This window comes from Coturnix japonica, unplaced genomic scaffold (assembly GCF_054131305.1).
Source record: "Coturnix japonica strain WE unplaced genomic scaffold, WE-NBRP24 Scf048, whole genome shotgun sequence".
NCBI classification, from domain to species: Eukaryota; Metazoa; Chordata; class Aves; order Galliformes; family Phasianidae; genus Coturnix; species Coturnix japonica.
This window is the reverse complement of record NW_028188951.1, coordinates 2,053,108-2,076,708: the sequence shown is the minus strand read 5'-3', so window position 1 is coordinate 2,076,708 and position 23,601 is coordinate 2,053,108. Positions and strand designations below refer to the sequence as shown.

At 47.6% G+C, this 23,601-nt stretch overlaps 2 long non-coding RNA genes across 2 annotated transcripts; one reads left to right on the top strand and one right to left on the bottom strand.

Moving 5' to 3' along the window:
* Window positions 1–14,184, bottom strand: LOC107320239 (uncharacterized). Its single transcript, XR_014940730.1, has 5 exons — window positions 14,099–14,184; window positions 12,840–12,918; window positions 11,952–12,106; window positions 9,837–9,922; window positions 1–2,656 (listed from the first exon to the last, which is right to left on the bottom strand). It is a non-coding gene; the product is annotated as an uncharacterized LOC107320239 (long non-coding RNA).
* Window positions 13,660–20,554, top strand: LOC146752277 (uncharacterized). The gene is made up of 2 exons (XR_014940733.1): window positions 13,660–13,790; window positions 19,878–20,554. It is a non-coding gene; the product is annotated as an uncharacterized LOC146752277 (long non-coding RNA).
* Window positions 20,555–23,601: the final 3,047 nt, after the last annotated feature.

Here is a 23,601-nt window from a genome sequence, read left to right as displayed (position 1 = left end):
TTCTTGGCACGTTTCCCTTTATTAATTAAAATCCTCTTTAAAACACTCTGCCTTCCACCTCGGAGCAATAAATTTCCACCTTGAGGAAATAATTTCCTTGTTGTATTCCATACAGAGACGTTCTGTTAGCTGCGATCCCTCTTCGAGTGTAGGCCCCATTCATCTTTCTTTCAATCTCAAAATAAACTCTAAAAACACCGAGTTGTTCTTGAGAAAAGAAAAAAAAAAGAAGAAGAAGAAAAAATAAAAAGAAAATAAAAATAAAAATGGACTTTTTGAACCACAAAACTCCTTATTAATAAAAGCTCAGAGGACTCCGGGCCGGCTCCTGGCTCAGCCCTGGCGATGGGAACGCCGGGACGGTCCTGCACAACATTTTATGGTCCTCTCGTCACCTCAGCCCTGGGTGGCTGTTTTTCTTTCAGCCCCACGTGCCCCAGCCCCGATCTGCCCGACGCCGTGACATAACATGGCAAAAATGTCTCCTGCTCACAGCGCTGAGCGGCTTTTGTTCCCTGTGAGCGCCCACCGGGCCGGGAGCTCTCTGCCATCTGCCCAGAGCTTGTGCCATCATGCTGGGATTCACGCTGCTCTTCCAGTTTGGTTTGGAGTCTCTCTTTGGCAGTCTTTCATCAAGTCCTTCGTCTGGACACTACAAAGAGTGATGTGTGCTCTATTCACAGGTTGCCCAAGGAGGCTGTGGATGCCCCATCCCTGCAGGCATTCAAGGCCAGGCTGGATGTGGCTCTGGGCAGCCTGGGCTGCTGGTTGGTGACCCTGCACACAGCAGGGGGTTGGAACTGGATGAGCACTGTGGGCCTTTGCAACCCAGGCCATTCTGTGATTCTGTGATTCTATTCCTGTTGTACTTCCTGACATCAGTGTTTGCCATTCTGGGACATGGATTGCATGGAAATTTCAAATCTAGAGATGCTACAAACTGGTTCCAGTTTTCCTCCTCCTTCCTCTCAGCCTTCACTTCAATGACCATCAGAGCTGCAGCATTTTCCACTCTGTATCAGCCAAATTACCAGTTCTGGGTTTTGGAGAAGCCCTGTACGTAGCCTGTGACTGCAGCAGGGACAGTGTGAGCTGCTCTCCATATTCCTGATCCCTGGGAAAATTTGCTTTGATAGACAAACTTCCCTACTTGGCCCTGCAAATTCAGAGGGGAAAATCTCTCAAGCAGACAGCAATGAGTTCTGTGCTGTCAAAACTCTTTTTCTGCTTTCAACCCAGACCTCTGAGGAACAGAGAAACTGCTCAGCTTTCAAAAAGGAAGAAAAAGAAGAGACAGATTTCATATGACTGGTGAGTTATGCTGTGGTTTGGAAGTAACTCTCTGCCTAAATACATTCGCAGGTTGGTGGTTGGTTGCAGTTACAGGAGAAGACGAATGGTTATGGGTTTAAGCACAGCCTCCTGTACAGCGTCATGGCATCTTGCTGGGCTTTTTTGTCTTCTTCAATCTGTTCACACTGAGCTTCAGCAAGGCCAGAGAAGCACATGGGAGTGGGGGTGGGAGAAGCTCACCCAGCCCCGTGGTTTGCATTGGCAGGGCTTCACTCAGGAGGACGAGAACTGCAGCAGAGCAGCTCGGGTGGCTGCAGTCTAAGCCAGAAAACAAAATATCCAGAGAAAGCAGAGGAGAAATGGGAGCAAAGACACAGAGCAGCAGGTGGGCTGCACTCTGCTCTGGGCCCAGTTGCAGATATTCAGCATAATGTAATAGAGAGAGATACGGATGAGTGCTTTTTGGTGGAGGAAGGTAAGTCCTTTTTCTTCCCTCTCTCTGTTTTTTACACCAGTGCAGGCTGCAGAATCTGTGCCTGTGTGGTCAGTTCATTGCACGTGCAGCTGAATGTACTACAGCCGTGCTTACAGCACTGCAAAGGTCTCAGAAAACTCCCAATTGATTTTGATGTGTTTTGTCTGAGTTTGTTTAACTTCAAAGAGATGTTAAGGAGAAATGCTTTCAGGTCATGTCCAGCCAAGAGCCCTGTCCAGGAGTGACTTGGATTCGTTTTCTGCTCAAGGGAGGTCGCATAGCACAGCATCCAAGACATTACTATGGGCTCGAGATCCACACTGCAGAGCCCACAGGAGAGCTTTGCACTGCTTGATAAAGGGCTTCTGCAAAGCCAGCTTGAAATAAGTGCATAAAGCTGTCACTGAAATGTAAATGATTGGAGCGACGTGCTTCCCTCTTTCCCTCAACTCTTCTGCTCTTTGTTGCTTTTAGCGAATATAATTTGAAAATAATCAGTTCAGGATGGCTGGGCTGTTCTTTGGGCCAGAGATCTGCTGGGTCCAGGCCTGGACAGACGGCTGCCATGCAGGCTGGGATGGCAGTGGGTCTATGGGACTGCTGGGCTGCTATCCCAGAACACAGGGATGAGGTGTGGGTGGCTCCAGTTCGGGTGCAAAGCCACAGTGGGGGCTGGCAGGGTGACAGTACCTGGTGTCATCTCCTTCTTGCTAACAACCTTTATTTTTCTTCTCCTGGATTTGTTCTTTTTCACACCAGGAAATCCCTCAGTCTGAAGAGTTCCATGAGTTGGTGGAAGACATCAAAAAGAAGACGTGCCTCTCTGATATCATCATTACAGAGGAATTTTGTTTCAGCTTCCATTTTGCTCACCTGTACACGACAGCCCTGAGCATACAGGATCACAACATGAAGAGGTCAGTAATGATGGAGATGCTGGGTGTGAGTTACAGAATGATGACATATTGATGCCCTGAGTTGTTTCTTTGGAAGTGATTTTGAGGATGTTGTGCTGGGTGCCTGGGAAGGTCCCAGCATTCAGCATGCGCTGGAGAAGGGCTGACATCACCTCCCAGCACCTGCAGAGCTGTGCCAGGAAGGGGCTGGGGGTGTAAGTGAGCAGGACTTGAGTCCATCACCAGTGCGCTGCTGGCAGAGTCCCCACTCCTCACTGCTCAGCTCCAGGAGGTGGGAGGGAAGCAGCTGTAGCCAGGGCTTGCTGGGCCTTGGCCTCAGCATTGGACTTCTCTGGATCTTGTTGAGGGAAAGGACTCACCCTGAGCAGTCAGCTTAAAGCGTGTAACCAGAAAAACCTCCCACAAATCCCCCAAAAGGAGAAGGCTGGATTTTACATGTCTTAGGTTAACCTTAATGCAATGCAAGCCTATGATCACAGCTTGCTACCTATTGTTTAAAAACGCTGCGGTCTGGCCTGGAGTCCTGCAGCCTTTTCACAGTGAGGACTGATCTGGAAGAAAGCAAAGCTGCTTCCATACTGATCCTGATCCATATCATCCTTACTGATACTGATCCATCACAGATCTGCCCCTGCCTAAGTTCCCTTTTGTCCCATTCCACTCTCAACTCAGGTTCCTGTTGGGAGCTTTAGTACATCATCTCCCCCATGAGCTGCACTGCTGAAGATCTCACACTGTGCACATACACATGTTGCTGACCCAACCCCAGGCTGCACTTCTGCCATTTGCATCTGATCTGTGGGAGGAAATAGAAGGATGCAAGAGAGGTCCTGCAGAGAAAAGGGACTGACACAGAATGTGTGGGATCTTGTCACTGCTCCTTGCAGTGGGTTTCAGGAGGGTGCTGTTCTCCATCTGCCTTGTGTGATGTTTGGAAGAGACCCAGCTGCTATCAGGATGTTTATGTCATGCCCTTCTCTCACTACAGGTTGCAGCTCCTCTATCATGAACTTACTGATGTACTGAGAAAGATGAGAAAAGAACATTTGCTGGATGAGTTGGAGATAGAATGTCTCCCTCTGCTAGAGAGACATGAAGCTCGGTGTGTCTCCACCCAGAGCCTTCCCTCCAAGTGCTCCTTTAAATCACATCTATGGTTCAAATCGTTCAGAGGAGATCCTCTATCCCTGGGCTGCTCTGAGTCAGAGCGTGCTGAGCTGTGCTACAGCAGTGGATTGTAATGGCTCTGAGCAAAGCAGATCCTTTTGTGCCGGATGGCAACCGATGTCCTTGAGGAACCCACACAGCTATTTCAGTGCATACCCACCCATTCAGTAATCAGAGAAGGAAGGAGGAGAACTCTGCATAGCACAGAGTGTACAGGTCATGGTACAGCTCCTCATCATGTGCCTGGGCATGGTGACTGTGATGGTGGGACTCGACTCCAAGGGTGGCAGAGAGGAGGCACTGTGCCCTGCAAACAGGATCAGTGGTGAGGTTGGGTTTGCAAAGCTCTGCTTGGCTGAGGCTCTGTCTGCTGGTAGCACAGTGCTGGGAGCTTGGAGCTGCAATGGGAGCTGCTTGTAAAAGGGCTGGAGAGAAACCACCGACACCAGATCCTCCTCAATTTGTTTTTCATGTTCTCGTTTGTAATAATTTTGAGTTTTATGAGGGATACTTCCTAAAACTTCCCCAACATGATGGAAACACATGTGGTGCTATAATACACGATGTGGCCATTTTGGGGGAGAGACTAGATCAAAACCTGCTTCCTTCTGACAGTTATATGGGATTTGTTCCAGGGGACTGGACAAGTGGAGGAGTGCAGGTACAGATTTCCTGCACCATCCACCCCTCCTAAAATACTACATGTGCATCTTGGCATCCAGATGGATTCTTTTGCTCACATGGTATTAAAAATGGCTTTTCTCCCTTTCTCTAGGGTTAACCCAGGTCAGTGCCTGTGTACATCCCTGTGCATCGCTCAGGATTTCACTGATACACAGGTTTGAAGAAAATGCTCCTCCTAGAGATGGGTCCTGTGAGCTGGTAATGCCAAGGTTAGAAGAATTTTGCTTATCTCAATAGCAAATCCCTGTAAGGTGGGTAGGACTGAGACGTCAACAAAGCAGCATCACTGGCTCATTTGGGGTCATCTGCAGCAGCATCCCAGTGGGCAGCCCCAGCGTGGGTTGCAGGCTGGCAGTAATCCCAGTTCTCATTATTTTAATGGCAAGATAAAACTTATGTGTAATGTGCAAAACAACCCTGAGCCTCCCTGTGTTTATAGGAAAGGCTCAGATGGGCCGGGTAATCGATGTGTAAAAGATGTGGGCTGCAGGACAGCACCCAGTGCTGGGGGCACGATGCAGTTTGAGGGCCTTGTAGCTCTGCTTCCCCTTCCTCTGTGCCATATGGTGATAAGCTGAGCCTTCCAAGCTGGGCAAGCAGCTCCTCCTCTCCAGGACTGACCCAAGTTCTCTTCTCAGGCGGTCAGAAAGCAGAGCCCAGGGCTGAGCCTCGCTGATGTGCTCACCCCATGGTGCGGTGCTGCCCTTCAAGCTGCAGAATATGAGATGGGGGTTCTCAGCAAAGAGGTTTTCTGTATTAATGGGGGAAATTGATGTATATGTACATGAGTGTGCTTCTCCTGGTGTAAATTAGGAGCAATCCAAAGAAGTCAGGATAGCTGTACCGGTGTGAACCAGACTCCATAATATAGAAGAGAGGCCCCTTTTGTCAGGCGATGGCTTTTCCTCAGAAGCCAAATGATACATAATGTTTATATAGTGTTTTGCCTCTCCTAAATGCAGGCTAGACATTAATTGATTCCAGGTTTGCTCTGTGACGTAGGTCAGCTCTTTCCATTTTGCAGATAAAGGCCGGGCAGTGATTACAGTGGGGTGTGGGGGTCAGCAGTGGGGTTGGGACGTGGATCCGAAGCCGGCGGACCACGCTGCCTCACTAAATACACAACACCTCTGATGTATGTCGACATCCGCTGCAAATCTGTAAACCCAGTTACATTAAGCCTGGCTCAAATGAGATCTGTTTATGTCTCCAACGCTCAGAGCTGCTCAGAGCAGGACTTAGCTAACGTAGCTCTGTTTGTGTTCAGAGCCTCTTAAAGCTCTGCCCGGACCGTGCTGGGGTGAAACATCACACACTGCTGGGGCTGCTCCAGCATCACCCTCTGCCTTTTGCTCGTGGGGCCATTTGGAGAAAGCACTGCCCATTTTAAACAGCCATGGAAGGAATGATTCTGGTTCACTTGTGTTTACATGGCATCGAAAACTTGTGAGGGTTTGTAGAGATGCGTGTGAATGGCTTAAATTGGTGTGGGAAAAAGCTGCTTTGGACTGTGAGCAGAGGTTGGTTCTGAAGCCCCCAGCACTGCCTTGGCCAAGGACTGGTCCCTTGGTGGGAGGGTCTGGTGCTTCAGTGGTTCCATCACTGCTCTTTGTTCTGGTGTTTTGGGAACAAGCTCCATCCCATTATCATGTAATCACTAAGGTTGGAAAGGACCCCTCGGATCTTCAAGTCCAACCCCACCTCAGCCCCACTGTGCCACTGATCATGTCCCTAGGTGCCACATCTCCTACAATCTGGAATGCCACCAGGATGGTGAATCCCCACTCCCTGGGCAGTCTGTGCCACTGCATCACCAATGCATCACCACTCCAATCATCTGCTGACTGAGGATGAGCAGGCACAGGAACACCTGTGGCACAAGCCTGGCCGTGTATGACATACATCCTTGCATGCATCCATCAGAAGACTCAGACAGGGTTTTACTGGTCTATTGCACAGTGGGAACCTGTACCTATAAAACAACTCTTAATTACTTCCTAAGTTACTAAGCAGGCTGATGTTGCTTTTGTCTTATAACACAACGGGATTTTGTCTGTTTAACATGCAATGTTAAGTAGTGGCTGTAATAGCATCAGGAATTGAGGAGAAAGCAATATCTGGGAACTAAGACCATGCCAGCACCAGTTCCTGCAGACTCCAGACTCCGCTTTGAAGCTCTCCAGTCCAAATACTGCCTCTGTGCTGCCTCTGTGATCCTCAGGGATTACCACGTGGTGTAGTACACAGCCTTGTGCCAATATTACAGAACACATAAGCACACAATTTAGCTGCCTACTTTGCAAGTCAGCCTTACACAAGAGATTCCAGGGGTGCCTGGAGGCATGCTGCTGTTACTTACTGGCTGGATCTGCTATTATTGCCACTTCTGGCTCTAGCTGAAACAAGTGTAAGATTAATCTGCCTCATTAACTGACTCTGATGTATTCTGAAAACTAATCTGCAATGTGTGAAATGCTGCATTTAAGAGAAAAAAATAATCAAATCCATTTATGAGGATAAAGACATTTAGAGGCTTTTGCATACATACCAGAGACTGCTCTTGGCTGCCTCCAGGTCTCATAGCATGTCTTTCTCCAAAGCTGAAGAGATGTGGGTAGGGAAGGGGCCTCGGTGGGTAGGGAAAGGAACTCAGTAGCTGCAGGTGATGGGGTGACAGAGGAGGGACCTGGGGCCTCCCCCACCATCTCTCTCCTCTGCTGTCACTTGGCTGCACTGTGGCTTTTGGCTGCACTGGGACATGGCGTCAGATAAAAGACCTGTGAGTAACGCAGGGCCTAGAAATGCTTGGTGTACTTAGTCATCTCATCTGTGAATCAGCCTTTTGTTGGCAAGATGACCCTATCCCAGAGGGATTTTCCTTGAAAGTCTCCAAACTTGTTCCAGAACTGCTCTGCTGTGTAGAGTCCTGCACAAGAGGTAATCTCCAGATGGATGCTGCATTTGATGAGAGATCACAGGTAACATCCTGCTCTGACATATCAATGTCACGAGACCAAGAACCATTGCCACCATCTGCCCACACTATAAGACCATCCCAGGGGGGTCTGACCTCAGTGGGACCTCCCCAAAGTCAGCAAATATGGAGTCTGGCTGGATGGAGTCTAAGAAAAGGCCAGAGAAATGGGTTTCTGTCGTAATAGAGGTAACTGCCTCACTAAAGGATGAATCATTTTGTTCATGATTCTCTTGCCTTCCAGTGCTTCAGGGATAATTCCAATTGGTTGAGTTGTTTTGGACTGATGTTGGCACGAGAGGAGCCAGTCCCAGAGTTCTGAGATCCAGTGTTAAGAGGTATGAGAGCGCATGGGAGCAATGTAACTGGGAACAACTGCGATGGGAAGCAAAGCAAAAGCTCAATCCAGCACAGAAACTGGCTGCAGCCCTGGCCCTTGGGATGTGTTTGTGTTGGACATTTCATAGTTTACCATCCGTGGGGCCTTGTTTCCTATCTATTTGTCTATTTTCCATAGGAGCTGAGCACTTATGAAGACTTGTCCACTCAGTTGTGTTGATGTGATACGCTACTGGTCCAAGTGGCACGCTCTGCTCTGATGCCTGCCTGGAAAACTGTGTCCATTCACGGCACCTATGGGCACAGCTCTGCAATACAGAGGGAAAACCTTATGTGTCCTCAGAATCTGCACTTGGATGCTACGAGGAAGAAAATGGTAAAACAAAACACTGGAAATCTGTTTCTTATTTTCTGTACTGCCAAGCTTCTGTGAGACTTTCTAGAATCACAGCCCTAGAAAAATAGAAAGAGCAGAAAGAATTTTCTTGCTGATATTGGTGGTAGTAGGGGAGACCCATGTGCCTGCTTCAAACTGGGGTGGGCTGGGGACAAAGATAGGGGTTCTGCATGCTTGGGAGGGTGAGAAAATGTGTGCAGATGCTCCATGTCCAAGAGAGAGGTTTATTAAATGTTGTGAAGGACTGAAGGCAAACTGCAATGCCTGGGGAAGAGACATGCCTCGTGGGTTAGTTTTTGGTGACGATGAAAGGTAAGACACGATGCTGGCCCATGATGGCAGCAGAAAAAGCATCAAGTGCTCAGACCAAGGCTGGATGTTTCCATGCTCAAGGCATCTTCTGCATACAAGCACTCAGGGGAATGCAGGGAAACCTCTGATTCCACGGGCTGTGAAGGTGTTTGGTGACACCAGGCTGCTCTTTTTGAGGTAGTAGGGCTTACCTTCTCCATCTCCACCTAACAAGTGCCTGCTGCCATCCTGGGAATGCATGTATGGCAACCTGGACATGCTGAGCTGTGGAAAATTTCCCATGGAGTTTTGTACCATGATGCCAGGAGCTGTAATTGCCTTGGCAGAGGCGGCCACAGCTGTTGGAACCTGCCCTTCTGCCCGTGAGTCAGAGTGAAAGTGCTGGAGCCATGAGACGGCTCTGAGCAAAGATAGATGCAAAACTGGGAGGTGCTTTCTGAGCTTTTTGTTTCCTTGAGGGCAAGGCTGAAAAAAGATGAGCAAGAGAACAGGAGAACCTCCTGCAGCCTTGGATCCTCATGGCTGCTGCTGTGCTTGGCTCTGCACTGTGGCAGCATCACATCCCTGCCCACAGCCTCACCCCTCAAAGCAGCCCCCAAACCCACCTGCAGATGTGGGACCGTTTCCAGCACAAAAAAAACCTTGTGTATGGGTTATGAGCAACCTGCTCCATGGGATGGCTGAAGCAGTGGGAAGATGGCAGCAGCAGGGATGTCTCAAAGTGGGGATGGGACCTATCTGGAGATGGGTGGGATGGGAGCCCATCACCGAGCTCTTCCCAGCCCTGGGGAGGTCCTGTCACCTCCGTGCTCCTGGTTCGTGGCTCGGAGCCATCTCTCGTTTAGTCCCAGTGAATTACTGAGCCCCAGGAAGCCTACCTTACTTAGGCTTTTGTAGAAGTCAAGGGCTCAAATTGAGCAGGAGCTTGGGGAAACCATTTCCCTTGTTAAAATAAATGTATTAGTTTAATACGTACCAGGAGAGGATAGGGAGTTCTCCTTGTTAAATATTTACCAGTCAAACCCTGCTGAGGACTTACTTGGAGCAATTGAGCTTTAGTGATTTCCTTCTATTGTGGTCTGAGTTTCCAGCATTGCTGGGAAACCGCCTGGCAGGGCTGGGAAGGCTGGTTTGGATCCGCATCCAATGGAGGGATGGAGCCTTGCTTCCCAAGAGTAGCGGGATGCAGGAGAGATGCCCCCAAACCACTCAAAAATGAATGATAAAAAAAAAAGGTAATGGATGAATAGAGCCACAAAACACTGCTCTGTGCCTTACCTGGCTCTGCTGCCCCTGAGCACATCCCAGTGGGACTGCACAAGTGGGATTCCATGGGGCTGATCCTGTCGGCAGTGGGCAAGTGGCTTTGAAAAGAACACAAGCTGTGAATTATCTCTATGTCTGCATGATGTCTTGCATTGGTGGTGGTAAGCTGAATTCCGAGAGTCTATCATAACTCAGGATTTTCCTAAGGTACCTATTCTACTTAAGAGAAGAATTTTAGATACATGATATTTGCTTGCATACAGTAATTCAATGCTCTCTTATGTTACAAATCACATATTGGTTTACAATTTATCTGAGCTTCAGCTGCGACAAGCCTTAACTAACCCTAACCCAAACCACAACACGAGTTTACACACCAGCAACCTTTAAATATTCAAAATTTCTTAAAACTGGTATCACTTATTTTCCTTATCAAGCTAAATTCAGATGATTTGATGACTCCAGTCATTTTGCAACTCATTGCTTCCCCTTAGGTGCCCTGGAACAAACAGGAAGCGTAGCCCATAGGGATGCCCAGGGAAGTGGCTGGGTCTTGTTGGTCATTTGCTCTCCTGAGTGCAGCGATCGCAGCTTTTTAAGGGTTGTGTTGTCGGGTGTTTTTTTTAAAGAATGACTCTATTAATAATGCTAAGAGAAAACAGATGTGTCAGGTTTGCAACCAGAAATGTGGATATTCCAGGAGACATCAATTGTTAGAAGTAAACACCAGCCTTGATTCAACAAAGCTCTTAAGCAGACACTTAACTTTAAGCATGCACTTACGCGGGGCGTTAACATATGTTCTGCTATATAAGGAGGAACTTAAGTACGTACTTAGAGTTAAGCTCATGCTTAAGTGCTTTGTTGAATTGGGGCCAATACTTCAACTCTCCCTCTGTCTCCCTAACATTAACCGTGCCTGACATCCAGGAAACATGAACAGGGATGGCTGTATTTACCTACTGCTGTTTCTTTTCCCCTTAGAGTCCCTCAGTGCCTGCATGCAGAAACCATCACCCTTGTACTCTTCTCTGCCTTTATCTTTATGGATTTATTTATTTTTTTAATCAAGATATATTTCAGAAGTGTGTTTGTTTAAGACTCTCGTTGACTTTGTGCTTTATTATTAGGTCGGCTGCTTGTTTGAATCCTAAGAACCAAAAGGTGCACTGTGCAGCTGTTTAGGCTCCTTAGCCAACCCTACTGCATGAAAACCTACATTTTCAGTTTTTTGTGGCCTTTTCTCTCACTACAGCCCCTGTTCACCAAGTAGTGTATATGGGCAGTCAGGTAGGAATAGAAAAGACCTTTTTGTCTTCAAGGTTTGTTAGTGACCTCCTGAGCAAACCTGGGTGCTGTACTGGACTTTTCTTTGCTGCAGGGAACCTTCACCTCCAGTTACAGTGATCTGAGGCTGAGAGCTTCCCCTCCTGCTCACCCCCTCTTCAAATCAGCTCCCCTGCAAGCCCTGACTCCCAGCTTGTGTCCTTTGTGTGCCTTGGGAGCAAATCTGTCAGTTGCCTGTAGGTTTTTGTTTGCAGCAAGCAGGGTTGCTGTGAAAGCTGAACAAATCTGTTTCCATGGGCCAATGAGAGCTCAGCAAGAAAGGGAAACAACATTGGCACCTGCAGACTCAAACCACAAAGGGAGAACCTAGAACCAAACGTTTCCAAAGTTTTGATTTGTAGATGAAATTCTGCCTTTGTTACCATCATCCACCCAGTGGTGACGATGTTCCTTCCTCCCCAAGACACTTCTGGACAGCTATTAGACTGAAGGTACAGTGGGAGCACTCTGGAACAAAACAGCCGTGCCTTTCCCAGCCCATGCTTTCCATCTACAGCAGCCCAAAAAGTCATGGTTAGAGGGGTATGGTCACTGAAGAAAAGGGTTTTGTCTTACAGAACAAAGCCAAGTGTGATGTGCTGTGGACCTTCAATCAGATGAGATGCAGACAGCATCATGTGGATTCTGCTGTGAGTTGTGTTGAACAGAACTATTAATACTGACCTCAAGGACCAGCCCTCCGCTGCCTATTTGCAGATGGCAGCATCCAAATTCCATGTTTTTTTTTCTGTCTTGGAAAATAAAAAACCCCACCAGAAGAAAAGGAATGTGAGTTTGTACCTGGAAGGCTCCGGGCTGGAGCGCGCGCCCCTGATTTATGGCATACTTGTTAAAACCACTTGTTCTTGTCATAACAAAACAGATTGGAGCGAAGTTTGGTGGAAGGTCTCCTTCTAGTTGGCACTTCATCATGGCTTCTTACTCTTTCCTAGGTTCTGGGGGTTTACAGTTATATAAAACTTAATGAATCAGTATACTTTAGATTTCCTTCCTAATGCATATGGGTTCAATTAACTGCACTGTTTGCTTATTTAAGCGTTTTCATTAAATTGCTTTACTATATTTTCCCGCAACTGAAAGGGAACATGGTGGGACCGATGCCATCTGCCACCATCAGTTTAGCAGAACCTTTTTCTTTGTTCAGACCCATTCTTTTTTATTACAAGACCTTCCTACCCCGTGTGCCACGCACTTATTGCATTCTCCTCTTCCAACTGCAGACTGATAAATGAAAGACTTGTGCAAGGACCTTCATGCGTGGTACTTTTTAAGGCGTTCTTTTACAAGATCAGGTTGTGTTTTACTCCCCCATTCTCTCCCCCTCCTTGCAGATTCCTCTTTGCTCCAGCTTGTGAATAAATAATTGTTGCTATTACAATAGCTAGCAGCTCTTGCTGCCTGGCTCTGCTTTTGCCAGGCTGCACACTCAGCCCAGCACAGCCAGGACAGGGCTGTTTGCTGTGTTTAAGGAACAGCACATTCTGCCATCCCACCTAAGGTTCCTTCTTACAGCAAGGCTGCTCCAGCTTTGGATCCTGTGCCTTCAGGACTTCCTGCATTGCCCTCTCCCAGCACAGAGGCAGTGGTTTGATGCCTTCCTCCCTGTTGCTCATCAGAATGGACGATGCCTATTCAATTTTGCGGACAGATTAAAGCAAATAAACTCACCTGCTCTGCTTGGGATGCAGTCTGTGGGCTGCTGCACAAATCCAGCACTATTAGAGATCCCTAATAGGAAAAGCACCTCCTGAAAAAGAGAAAAGGGGAGATCATTCATCCTAGAGGACTCCATCCAAGGGTTGGCGTTTTGATGTGGAAATGCAGTGATATTGCATCCTTCATCTGCTGTCTCTCAGTGAGGGAGCAGCAGAAGCACTCAAGTTTTCTCAGAGCAATTTTTGCAATCTAAGGAGGAAAACACCCCATGTTTTATCATCTTCTGTTCCATGCTATGGGCATTTTATAGAAGGGGAGATGCAAAGAGAATAAATAACTTGCCCTTAAGATACACAATTAATCCATGGCATAGAGTATCAAGAGAAATGCTTCCAACAAATGCTTGCAAGAGCCTTTTTCAGGCAGTAATTTTGGGGAGGGAACCCAAAGTCCAAGGAGAGGACTGGAGGATGATGCTGGGGGACCTTTGCTGTGTGCCCCTCTGCTCTGTGGAGCAATGCACCAGAACATCAGGACCGAGAAGGTAAAGAAAGCAGAAAACTAACAATAAAAATAATGCTGCACAAACATTCAGTGCTCAGAGAAGTGAAATGTAAGAAAAAGGAAAATGTGGGAACATACATTTAAACTGTAAGGAAAAGCATTTCCTCTCCCCTATTCCTCCAAGTATTCAACAGACATTTTTCTTCCTTTTTTCCCCTCCTTTCTTTCCTTATTTTTAAGATTCTCTGCTTTCTGTGTTGTTTTTTCCAAGGGCAAACATAGCAAAGACAACACAGTCTGTACAAACCGTTACAGGGTCAGCAAATGAACCACTGTGAGAGAGAGGATCTACAGGAGAAATGGCAGCGGGGACCCTCAGTGCTCACAGCCCACATCCCACAGGGACCCACAACTCTGCTCTGCGGGACCTGAGTGCAATGGGCTCCATTTGCTGAGATGGTAAGGAATTACCTGGAAAACCCCAACTGGTGCAGAGCCTGGGTTGGCTGATAGTGGATGGAGGGACCTGTCAGCCTCCAGCTCTCTCTGGTGCCATTTTTTTCTGGGTAAATGGAAGCTGCTGCTGGCTGGGGTATACATTCCCTCAAAACATGCCTGTTCTTGATACCCCAAATACAGATATTCAGTTGTGGAAGAAAAGGGAAAGAGGCAAAAAAACAGTAGAAAGAAAGAGAGAAAGAAAAGAAAAAGGAGAGAGAAAAATCCCGACGCTTCCAAGACACTAAAAATAGACTCTGATCACTTACCAAATGGTAAAATGAAAATGATTTGCTTTGAATAGTCTCCAGAAAGGCTCAGATACAATGTCTTGTGGAGCAAAATTGAATCAGTTGAAAGTGCAGACGCCAGCTCAGCCTAATCCCTCCCAGCTGCTTTGCTTTGCTTTTTTTCCAACAAGCAGCCCCTAAAAGTCGTCTCCCTAATCCTGCAAACTGAAATTCAATCTTGTATTTTTTTTTTTAAATCAAGTTTCAAGCCTGGGGCTTGCAGGGTGGGGGAAGAGGAGGAGGGAGGGCTTTGGGGTTGCCTCCTTCCCTCGCCCTGACTGCAGTAAACACAGCCTTGAATTCAAGGAAAAGCTTTAGACTCCAATTCGCTTGGCTTGAGCCAAACACACAAATCTGATGTCTTTAAAGCCCCTCCAGCAGACGGGAGATAGCTTTGAGATGCTCACTAAATGGCTGTCTGGTTGCTGCCTTTTTGTTGTTGATTGGGGGCCCGAGGAGACCTTGTCTCTGGATTGTTTTTTCTATTTTTTTTTTTAACTAGTGTCTGCTTTTATCAGTGCCTTTGGGTTGGGCATTTACCGATACAAAGACCAAGACAAACAATTTCTTACCGGGGCTGTGATTGCGGCCAGCAGCGCCTGTTCGCTCTCTGCTATCTGGGGGAATATCGGGAGGTATTTATGACACTTTCCTAAGAGTTTCCCGACTCCTGCCCTCGGTGTGTGCCTTGCAAGGACGCAGCAAACACCACTGGGCTCTCCACAGCACCTGGGTGTGCTTCGCTGCTTGCTTTGGTCTCTCTTTGCTACTTGGTGATTCCCTGATCCCAACATTATTTGGCACAAAGTGATGCAGTTTGCATTTTGGAGGGTAATTAAGAATAGATAAAGTAACAGCAAAGCACTCAAAGCCAAATTGTGTGGCTCAGCATCCCGATAACTCGAATTCCTGGGTCTGAACACTTCCAAACGCAGAGGTTCAAAGGTTTTCACCCCCTCAGACATGAAGGTTCACCCTTGGAGGCTCGTGTTTGGACCCAAGTTGGGATCCAGAGTTTAGCAGGAAGGAATCAATGGTAGAAGGGGGAGGTAGGGCAGTGGTGTCTATTTTGCAGGGCAGAACTCTGCTTGGAGCAGGTGTAGGTTTATGTAGTCAGGGGAAGGTTTGGAGTAGCAGTAGAAATTAGGAAGTCAGATCTGTAACAAGAGAATGAAAAGCTCACGTGGGAATTTCTGATAGCCCTTTCCTCATCCTGATAGATGCCATGACAGATGATGTACCTACAGAACACCCATACAGCTCCCGCACCCTGTTAGCACATAGAACAGGCAAAGCGAGTCCCATGTCATGAAAATCACGTATACCTCAGACGTGGATTTCACAGAGAGGATTATTTTGTCTCTTTCTAACATCCACTTTTCTCCGGCTTATCGACATAGCATTCTTGACCCCCCACACTGTGCAAGGAGCAAACTTCTATTTGCGTGCAGCTGGTGCATTTCTCCTTGGAGGTGCATGGAACTGCATGATGTTTTACTCTGATAATACCTGTCCTTGCTCTCCGTATCCCTGAACCTATTGGTCTGATGCAAGGCTGGGTCACCAGGAGTGAGTGATAAGAGCATTATTGCTAAAGGTTACTTTGAACAGAATTGCCTCTCGTATAATGAGGGAGAGTGTGTTGGACACATGGGCTGAATGGCCACTTGGATTGGCTTCTGGAGTTTATGATGTAAACTGATGGACAAGTTAGATAACAGTATGGGAATAAATGGGTAAAGGTATACAGAAAAGTACGTGGGAGATGGGTGAACTATATTAAAGGGTATAGTTGTATAGACACATAGAGGGTCTATGCAAAGGGTGGGTAATTCCATATTAATGCAAACAGTGTAACGACAGAAGGAAAATGAATGTATTTGACATGGAACAGACAGCCTACCCAGGGGTTTGGCCTGGTGACTGTGGACTCATTGGATAAGAAAATATCTGGAATAGATGTGGGATAGGTGGTGTTAAAGCAAGTCCCAAGTGGGTGGAAAGTCTGGATAGGAGCTGGGTAGATAGGCAGTGGATTGAGGTCAGAGTGGGCTGATGGGCTGCTATGCGCATCTCTGGGCTGAATATACAGCCAGAAGAGGCAGTGGCTGTATTTGCCATAAAAAATATGTTAAAATGTAGAATTTGGTATGGGAGGACTGTAGAGGGAAAAATGGAGAGAAAGAATGATCTGTTATATAGTATAGATTAAACTTAGTATGGCTTAGAATAAGGCAGAAGTTAGTTAGACAGATAAATATGCACAGGATGGGTTGCAGTATACTTAATCCTTATTGCCATGTTAAAATGTGCAAATAGGTGTCTATATACCTCATATCAGCTTGTTCAACAGGCGTGAACTAGATAAGTGTGGATGAGACAAAGGTAGGCTGGGTAGGTAACATAGGTAACTACTGGGTGGCTGGGAAGTTAGGCTGAGTAGGAGCAACGTGGACAGAATAAATAAAGGAGTATGGACTTTTGCAAGTACATAGGTGTTACATGTACACAGCTATAATAAGCAGAGATAGAATAGAAAACTTAGCAGGGGATGGGGAACAAATGGAGGCAGGAATTGATAGGTGTATCAATAAATAGTTTAGGTGAAGAGATGTAGAGATGTTCTCAGCTAAATTAAATATAAGTGACATGAGCAGCAGTGACCCAAATAGATGTAATGTGGGAACTGAATTGTGGACAAAAAGATGATCCCCTTAAATACTGAGAGCAGTCTGAGGTTAGGTCAGCTGTGTAAAAATTGGATGGAAGGATGGGTAGATGGGTAAAGAGTAAAGGGATTACTAACTGAGCTTTCACGGGTTAGAAAGATTGATCAGATAAATGTGTAGAGGGCAGATTAATAAATTAAAGGCCAAAAGAGAAAGAGATTAGATTGAGATGGACAGGTTTATGGCAGACAGAACACGTGTTGTTTGGGAAAAGAGATGGAAGGCTTCTGGAATGATGGAATAAATGTGTGACTAATACAGGCAGAAAATGTGAACTGATAGGGTGAATAGGGCATCGGTTATGGGGAATGTGGACAGATAGTAGAAGAGCAATAGCAGAGTTAATAGATGAGTAGTTAATAGGGTAACAGATGAGTAATTCCCGTATGAGGGTAGCTGGTCAGTCAGACTGCCTGTGAATCTTTGTAGACAGAGGAGGGGAAAAAAGGAGATGCAGAAGACAGATGAGCAAAGGAAGCATTGGGCTGACACAGAAAAGATAAAGTGTGCAGATGCGAGAGAAAAGTGGATATGGGAAAAGGCAAGAAAGTACTTAAGGAAGAGTCAGGTAAAATGGGCACAGAGTAAATAGATTACATATAAAATGCATACAAAGTGAAGAGATTATGCTGAAAAAAAAACAAGCTTAGAACAATTAGGGAGCTAACAGGTCAGACTGGGTATGGGTACAGAAAGAGACAGAGGAGTATTCATGAGCTGGGAGTGTTGTGAAATTAGGGTGCGAATTAGAGGGATGTTAAATAAGGGAGTAAATCCTGGACAGGATGATGGATGGTGGAGTAGGTGGGTGCACATAGAGATGAGTAGGTACCAGGAAGCTCAGGAGAGTGGTATGGGTGAGCAAAGAGATGAATATGGATGGAACAAGGAGGAAGACAAAAATATATCATTTGCTGTATGCTATGGAAATCCAGAGAGATGAATTAGAATTTGCATGAGATGGATGAGATAGGTAAGTAGTCACAGACATTAGTGTAATGAGTATGTAATAGCACAGACTGCAAAAAGGATCAGTTAATCATGGCATTAGTTGCTTTGCTGTCTCAGGCATGACAGGCAAGAGCAGAAGTGGCGAATACATTAGTGTTATAAGAGAGGATGAGGGTTAGTAGACTGAATGTGTGAGACATGAATGTAAGCAGGATAGGCAGAGAGGTCAGGTAAATGAGAATATACGGGGCAAACAGATTGCTAAGAGTTCTGAAACTCCAATATAAACACCTATATGTGTGGATGTGTAGGAGGGAGAAATAGATGGTCTGCAGTCCTAAGGGAGAGAAAGAGCTGTTTGCACAAGAAATAAACAGAGAACTCGCATGATGAATGCTGAGATCTGAGTACTCACCCAATTCGAAAACTAACTAATTTTCAGTGCTGACACAAATGTAACCCTAACCTTAAATCTTGTCCTATTGCAACGATAAACCTAACCTAACCCTAACCCCTAGCAGTCTAAGAGCACAGTATTAACCCACAACCCAACCTCATCCCAAATCCTCACCCCAACCCAAGCCAAGAGCTACCACTGACCACAGTCTATCCTAAAGCTAATATGTCCCCTCTTAGCTCAGCCTGAGCCCAGACATAATCCTCAGTACAGAACCAACCCCACCCCTAACTCTAAACCAACCTCAGCCCTGACTCTAAACAAACCCTGACCCCTCTGAGTGCCTCAGCCCTACCCCAGCTTAAATTTAACCCTGTGCCTTAGAGGAGCAGGGAGCGATATATAGCACATTTTGCCTTTAGCTGATACAGAACTGTTAGAAATAAAGCTATGAGCATGGCCCCGGGCAGCCACATCACATGGGCAGGTGGGCACAGGGGAGCCAGGGGCAGGCAGGTGAGGAAGGAGGGGGGAACTGTCTCACAGGTGAGCACACAGCTGGGAAATAAATAGCAATGGATGTTGTCAGGCACAGGTAACAGCCTGGGTTTGGGTCAGGAGAGCAGATGGGGCTGCAGAGCAGCAGTTTCTGCTTTTTAGTCAAATGATGACCCCTGCAAATGTGACCAGCAGAGAGGTGTTCGGATGGAGGTGTCCACCCCGGGAGGAGGTATAGATCAGTGCATGGGATGGACAGATCCTGGGGAGGAAAGGCAGCTCAGAGGGGCCTGGAAGGGTGCACCAGGGACGGAAACTTGCTCAGTCAGCAAAAGCTCCCTTCACCTTTCCTCCAAAGTGTGCTTTGGGACCACATCTGCAGTCACTCTGCCAACCAGGGACACAGTGGGGGCTGTGAGCTGGGCCAGGTGTGAGGCTGAGCTTTCAGAGGTCAGGATCCAACCCAGCAAAGTGCTGTGAGGTGCAGGGAGAGTTGTGAGCCTGCTTCCCTGCCACAAAGAGCAATGGGGTTTCCTCAAACTCTGCACACCCTCCCTGACACTGGCATTCCCTTCTCATTTTCCTGCTTCCAGGGGATGCTGCACCCAAGCCAGGCAGTGAGCAGGGCTCCATCAGTGATGCTGTTTGTGCAGCATCTCTGTGCTGAGGAGCGAGCAGATGGCGTGGGCAGGGACATGGGGCTGTGACAGCCCTGCTGCCCTCTGTGGGGCCAACACTGCCCACAGCCCCCCCGACTGGATGCTGATGGGATGCCGGATGCGCATGGGAAGCGCTGGAGGGTTTCAGGGTTCCCACAGTTATCCAACCAGCACGGCACCTCAGATTCACACAGCACTGGGTGCTTATAAAGATCCCACTGTGCGCTCAGCTGTATCTTCAGACATCTAAATCCCTCTAAAAGTCTCACTCTTAGTGTCTAAATCCCAGGTGCCTAACTCACTGCTAGGAAAATCTCACACCAGGACTGATTCACTGAATCATTTTTGAAAATCTGCTCCTCACTCACATAGGGCTTTTGAAAATCCCACTGCTAATCTCCTATACCCGGGCATGTATCACTTTGAAGCCTGTAAAATAAATTACTTGGTGCTCCTGTGGGACGGCAGCTACTTTGTCCCCGCTCGCACCAAGTCAGATTTTTGTTTCTTGCATATTAACACAGCGATGTTTTTTGGAAGCCCTGAAGCTGCGATGCGGGACACGAATGAGGAGCGCGGGTCGGGCGCAGCTCCCCGTGCTGCGGTGCCGCTGCTGCGCCTGCAGAGGTGTCGGGAGGAGCTGCTGCTGGGCGGCTCATTTACATCCCTGTGGTTCGCCCGTGGGCACAGCGCGTCTGCTCAGCTCCGCCGATCCCCTGGGAAGAGTTGGGAGCAAATCGGTTCGCCTCTCACCGAGCCCCGGCGGTGTTTGCTGCCTTCTTGCAAGAAATCGCTTGGCTGAAGAAGGAAAAAAATCCAAGTGCATATGTTCTTTCATTAGTTTCTTTTTTCTTCTCCCCCTCCCCCCTTTTAATTTAACTTTAATTTCCTTTTTTCATTCGTTGGCGTGTTCTTTTCTTCAAACCGTGCCCGTGCTTCCTTCATTAGAGAAATCAGAGCTGGGGGATAAACAAATGATTCTTTCCTGTAACAACAACAACAGCAACAAAGAAGCACGGGCTGGCTGCTGCTGAGGCATTTTTGATAGGAAATCTGCCCGCAGCCCTCCTGTTAATCAGTTTGGCGCAGCGCGAAGCCTGCAGCTTGTTAATGGGAGCCGCACAACGGCGAGCTGCAGCGGAGGAGAGCTGCGTGGATTTTACTCTGCAGCTCTGTTAATTAAAACATATTTCACTTTGAAGGAGGCTTTTACTGTTTTCTATGGGGGTGAGCAGAAAGCTGTTCCCTCGGTTAGATGAAAAGAAGGAATCGGAGGTATTTCTTGCAAGTAACAACTTCGCATTGTTTGACGGGCGAACCCATTTAGCAAAACGAATGTGCAGCTCCTACTTTTATTTATCCTCTGTCATCCTGCACTTTGTGAGCATGAGCACCTTGGCTGGTTGGAAAACAGCAAACCGAATGTCCACCTACAAGTCGCCAGACTGGATCGGAAAAGCTGTCACAGATCCTTTTTAATTGGTAAAGTAATTTTTACTTCCACACTGGTAAACTAAAATAATAAGGCCTGAAATGGTGCCACTGAAGTTAATGACAAAACCTTCAGAGGTTCCAAGTCAAGCCTGCACTTTATGATCCCAGTCCCAGCAACTTTTGTTGAGAGTTTGCAACAAAATGTTAGGGCATTTCTAAGTGTTATTTTTATTATTCAAAATCCCATTAAAATCAGTACTGAAGCATCCCATTAATTTAAATGGGACTTTGCATACTTTGCTGAGTTCCAGGCCACAGATAAAGAGAAGTATGCAGCACAGAGTTAAACTGACCACAGCTTTTTATTAGAAGACATTTAATCTGGAATGAACAGCGCAGTCTTAGGCGCTGGGGCTTTGTGGACTTCATCTGGGCTGTGCAATAGGAGCCTCTGCAGCATAACAGCCTTTGGGACCACTCAGCACATGCAGGGCTCCCACGCCAAGCCATGGCCCAGGTAGGTATGTGGAGCACTCCCCAGGCTGCTTGGCCTTGGGAATGCTAATAGGTGAGCCAGCACGCACAGAACGAATGGAAAACTTGATTCAGCTCTTTCTCGGGCTCCAAGCATCCGCTCGCCTCAGCACATGAGGCTGCAGGCAGTGGGTAGAGCTCTGGGGCTCAGTACAGCACGGCCAAAGGCAGAGACCCACTGGGGATGGACTGACGCAGCCTCAGCAATCCTTGCATGAGCTTCCCACGCTGGAAACCACTTGTAGGAATGTGCAGGGTGAGAAAAGCATCACTTCTGGTGTGTGACAACATGGCTTCGGTGAGGGGAGATTGAAAACCAGCACTCAAAGAGCAGTGGGGCGGGGAGTCATGTATAGGGGGCAGCCCTCTGGGGGCTCAGAGACCATGTAATGATGTCCCCCCCAGGGCTGGGCACACACCTGGGTTGTGACAGAGGTGTCCTCTGAGGACATCCCTAAGGAAGTTGTGCTTGGACAGGAGGTCTCATGCTTCGAACCCACCAAATCTCCCCATTAATTTGATTGTAACCACTGTGGGGGAGACCTGGAGTCTGCTGGAAGCAGGACATCCATAAAAATGTACGGGGATGTTGTAGGAGGTGCTTTCTGCTCAATGTCTACTTGGAATTTTCCTTTCTCTAAGCCATAAAAGGGTCAAGAAACCCACATTTCCCCCCCACAGTGGTGGGTGAGCTTCCCCTGGCACATGGCAGTGGGGGGAAGATGCTGATGGTGGTTGCAGAGACCCCAGTAGCCGCTGGCTTTCACACACAAGCTGCATTTTGGGGGGCTTTGGGGCTCTGGCAGCAGAATTAGGGCTGAACACGAGCACCGTAGCTGCTGCCCTGATTTAGGGCTAACGGTGCTGCCTCCAGGAACAGGAGAAAAACCAACGCAGCCAATCCAGGCTGAAATAACAGCGGAGGGCTTTCAGATAAACCCCCCCAGGAAAGAGGACGGGAAAAGCAGGAATTTTCCTGACCTGATGTGCGTGCTCGTGCAGCTACAATAACGGACAATGTGAGCTCCCCGCCCGGTGCCCTCCCCCCCAACCCTCCGCCTCCCCAACTCCGGGGCTCTGAGGGCTCAGGAAGACCCAGGGGCTCGGGCCGGGGCTCAGTGTCCCCCCAGTGTCCCTCTGATGCCAGAGGACCCCGCGGGGCTCGGCAGGGCCAGGCTGCAGCTCACATCTCCCTGCACCAGGAGCGGCTTTGGGACAGAGGAATTCTCGGATCGTTTTGGCGAAATGATGGCGTTTTCGGCAAAATCTCATCGGAACGACAACGGGTGTGATATCAGCGAGTGGGGCTTGGGGCAACTTGGGTTCGAAGGGGGGTGCTGGGGGGAAGAAAAAAGAAAGGCATCGAATAAACCTTAAATTGAGAATATCTGGGAAATCCGAGAAATATGGGAGAAAAACACCTTAGTAAAACGGAAGGAACGGTTCAGAGGGATCGATGGGCCCCGGGGCTGTGCTACACGGAGGGGGGGTTCCTCTCAGGACGAGGATTGACTCTTTTGAGGGGGGAAAAACGAACCTCTCCCAGAGCTCGGGGTTATTATAGCGGAGGAGCAGAAATCCACGCGGCATCCACTGCCCCACCGGAGCAGCGGCGATAGGACGCCGTAAAGCTGGGGGGGGGGGCTCTGGCCGGGCTGCACCCGGGGGCCGCAGGGCTGTGTGCCCTCCCCGGGGCCGGGGGCGGGGATGGGGGTCGTGGGGACGGCGGAGTTACGGGAGGAAGCGGAGGGACCCCCCCGAAATACCACCACTGGGCAGGGAGGGGGGGAGGGGGGGTGGAGGAAATCTCCTTTGCTTTCAAGCAGTCCATGTCTCAAACCCCAGAAAACAACATTAAAGGCATTTCTACATTTCGTTTCACCGTTTTTGGTTTTTTTGTTTGTTTGTTTGTTTATTATTATTATTATTATTAATATTATTATTCCCATGCTCTTAATTTTGGAAGGAAAAAAAAAAAGGACTTAATAATAATAAAATCACAAAACATAACTTATAAAACAATATATATACCGCATCCGTATCCACAACAGCATAACTGAAACATCCAGCGTAACGTTACCACAGGTGTGAAATACACTGGGAAAGAAGTACCGTGTGCATTTTATATTACGTTTCTTTGTCATCTACAGGTAATAAGAAGTACCGACAACAAAAAGAGAAGCAACAAATATGCCTGCAATTAAACTTCATATGCGTTTGGTATGCGTGTTAATAAAGATCATATTTATCAGTTCCTTTTTTTTCCCCTTTTTTTTCTTT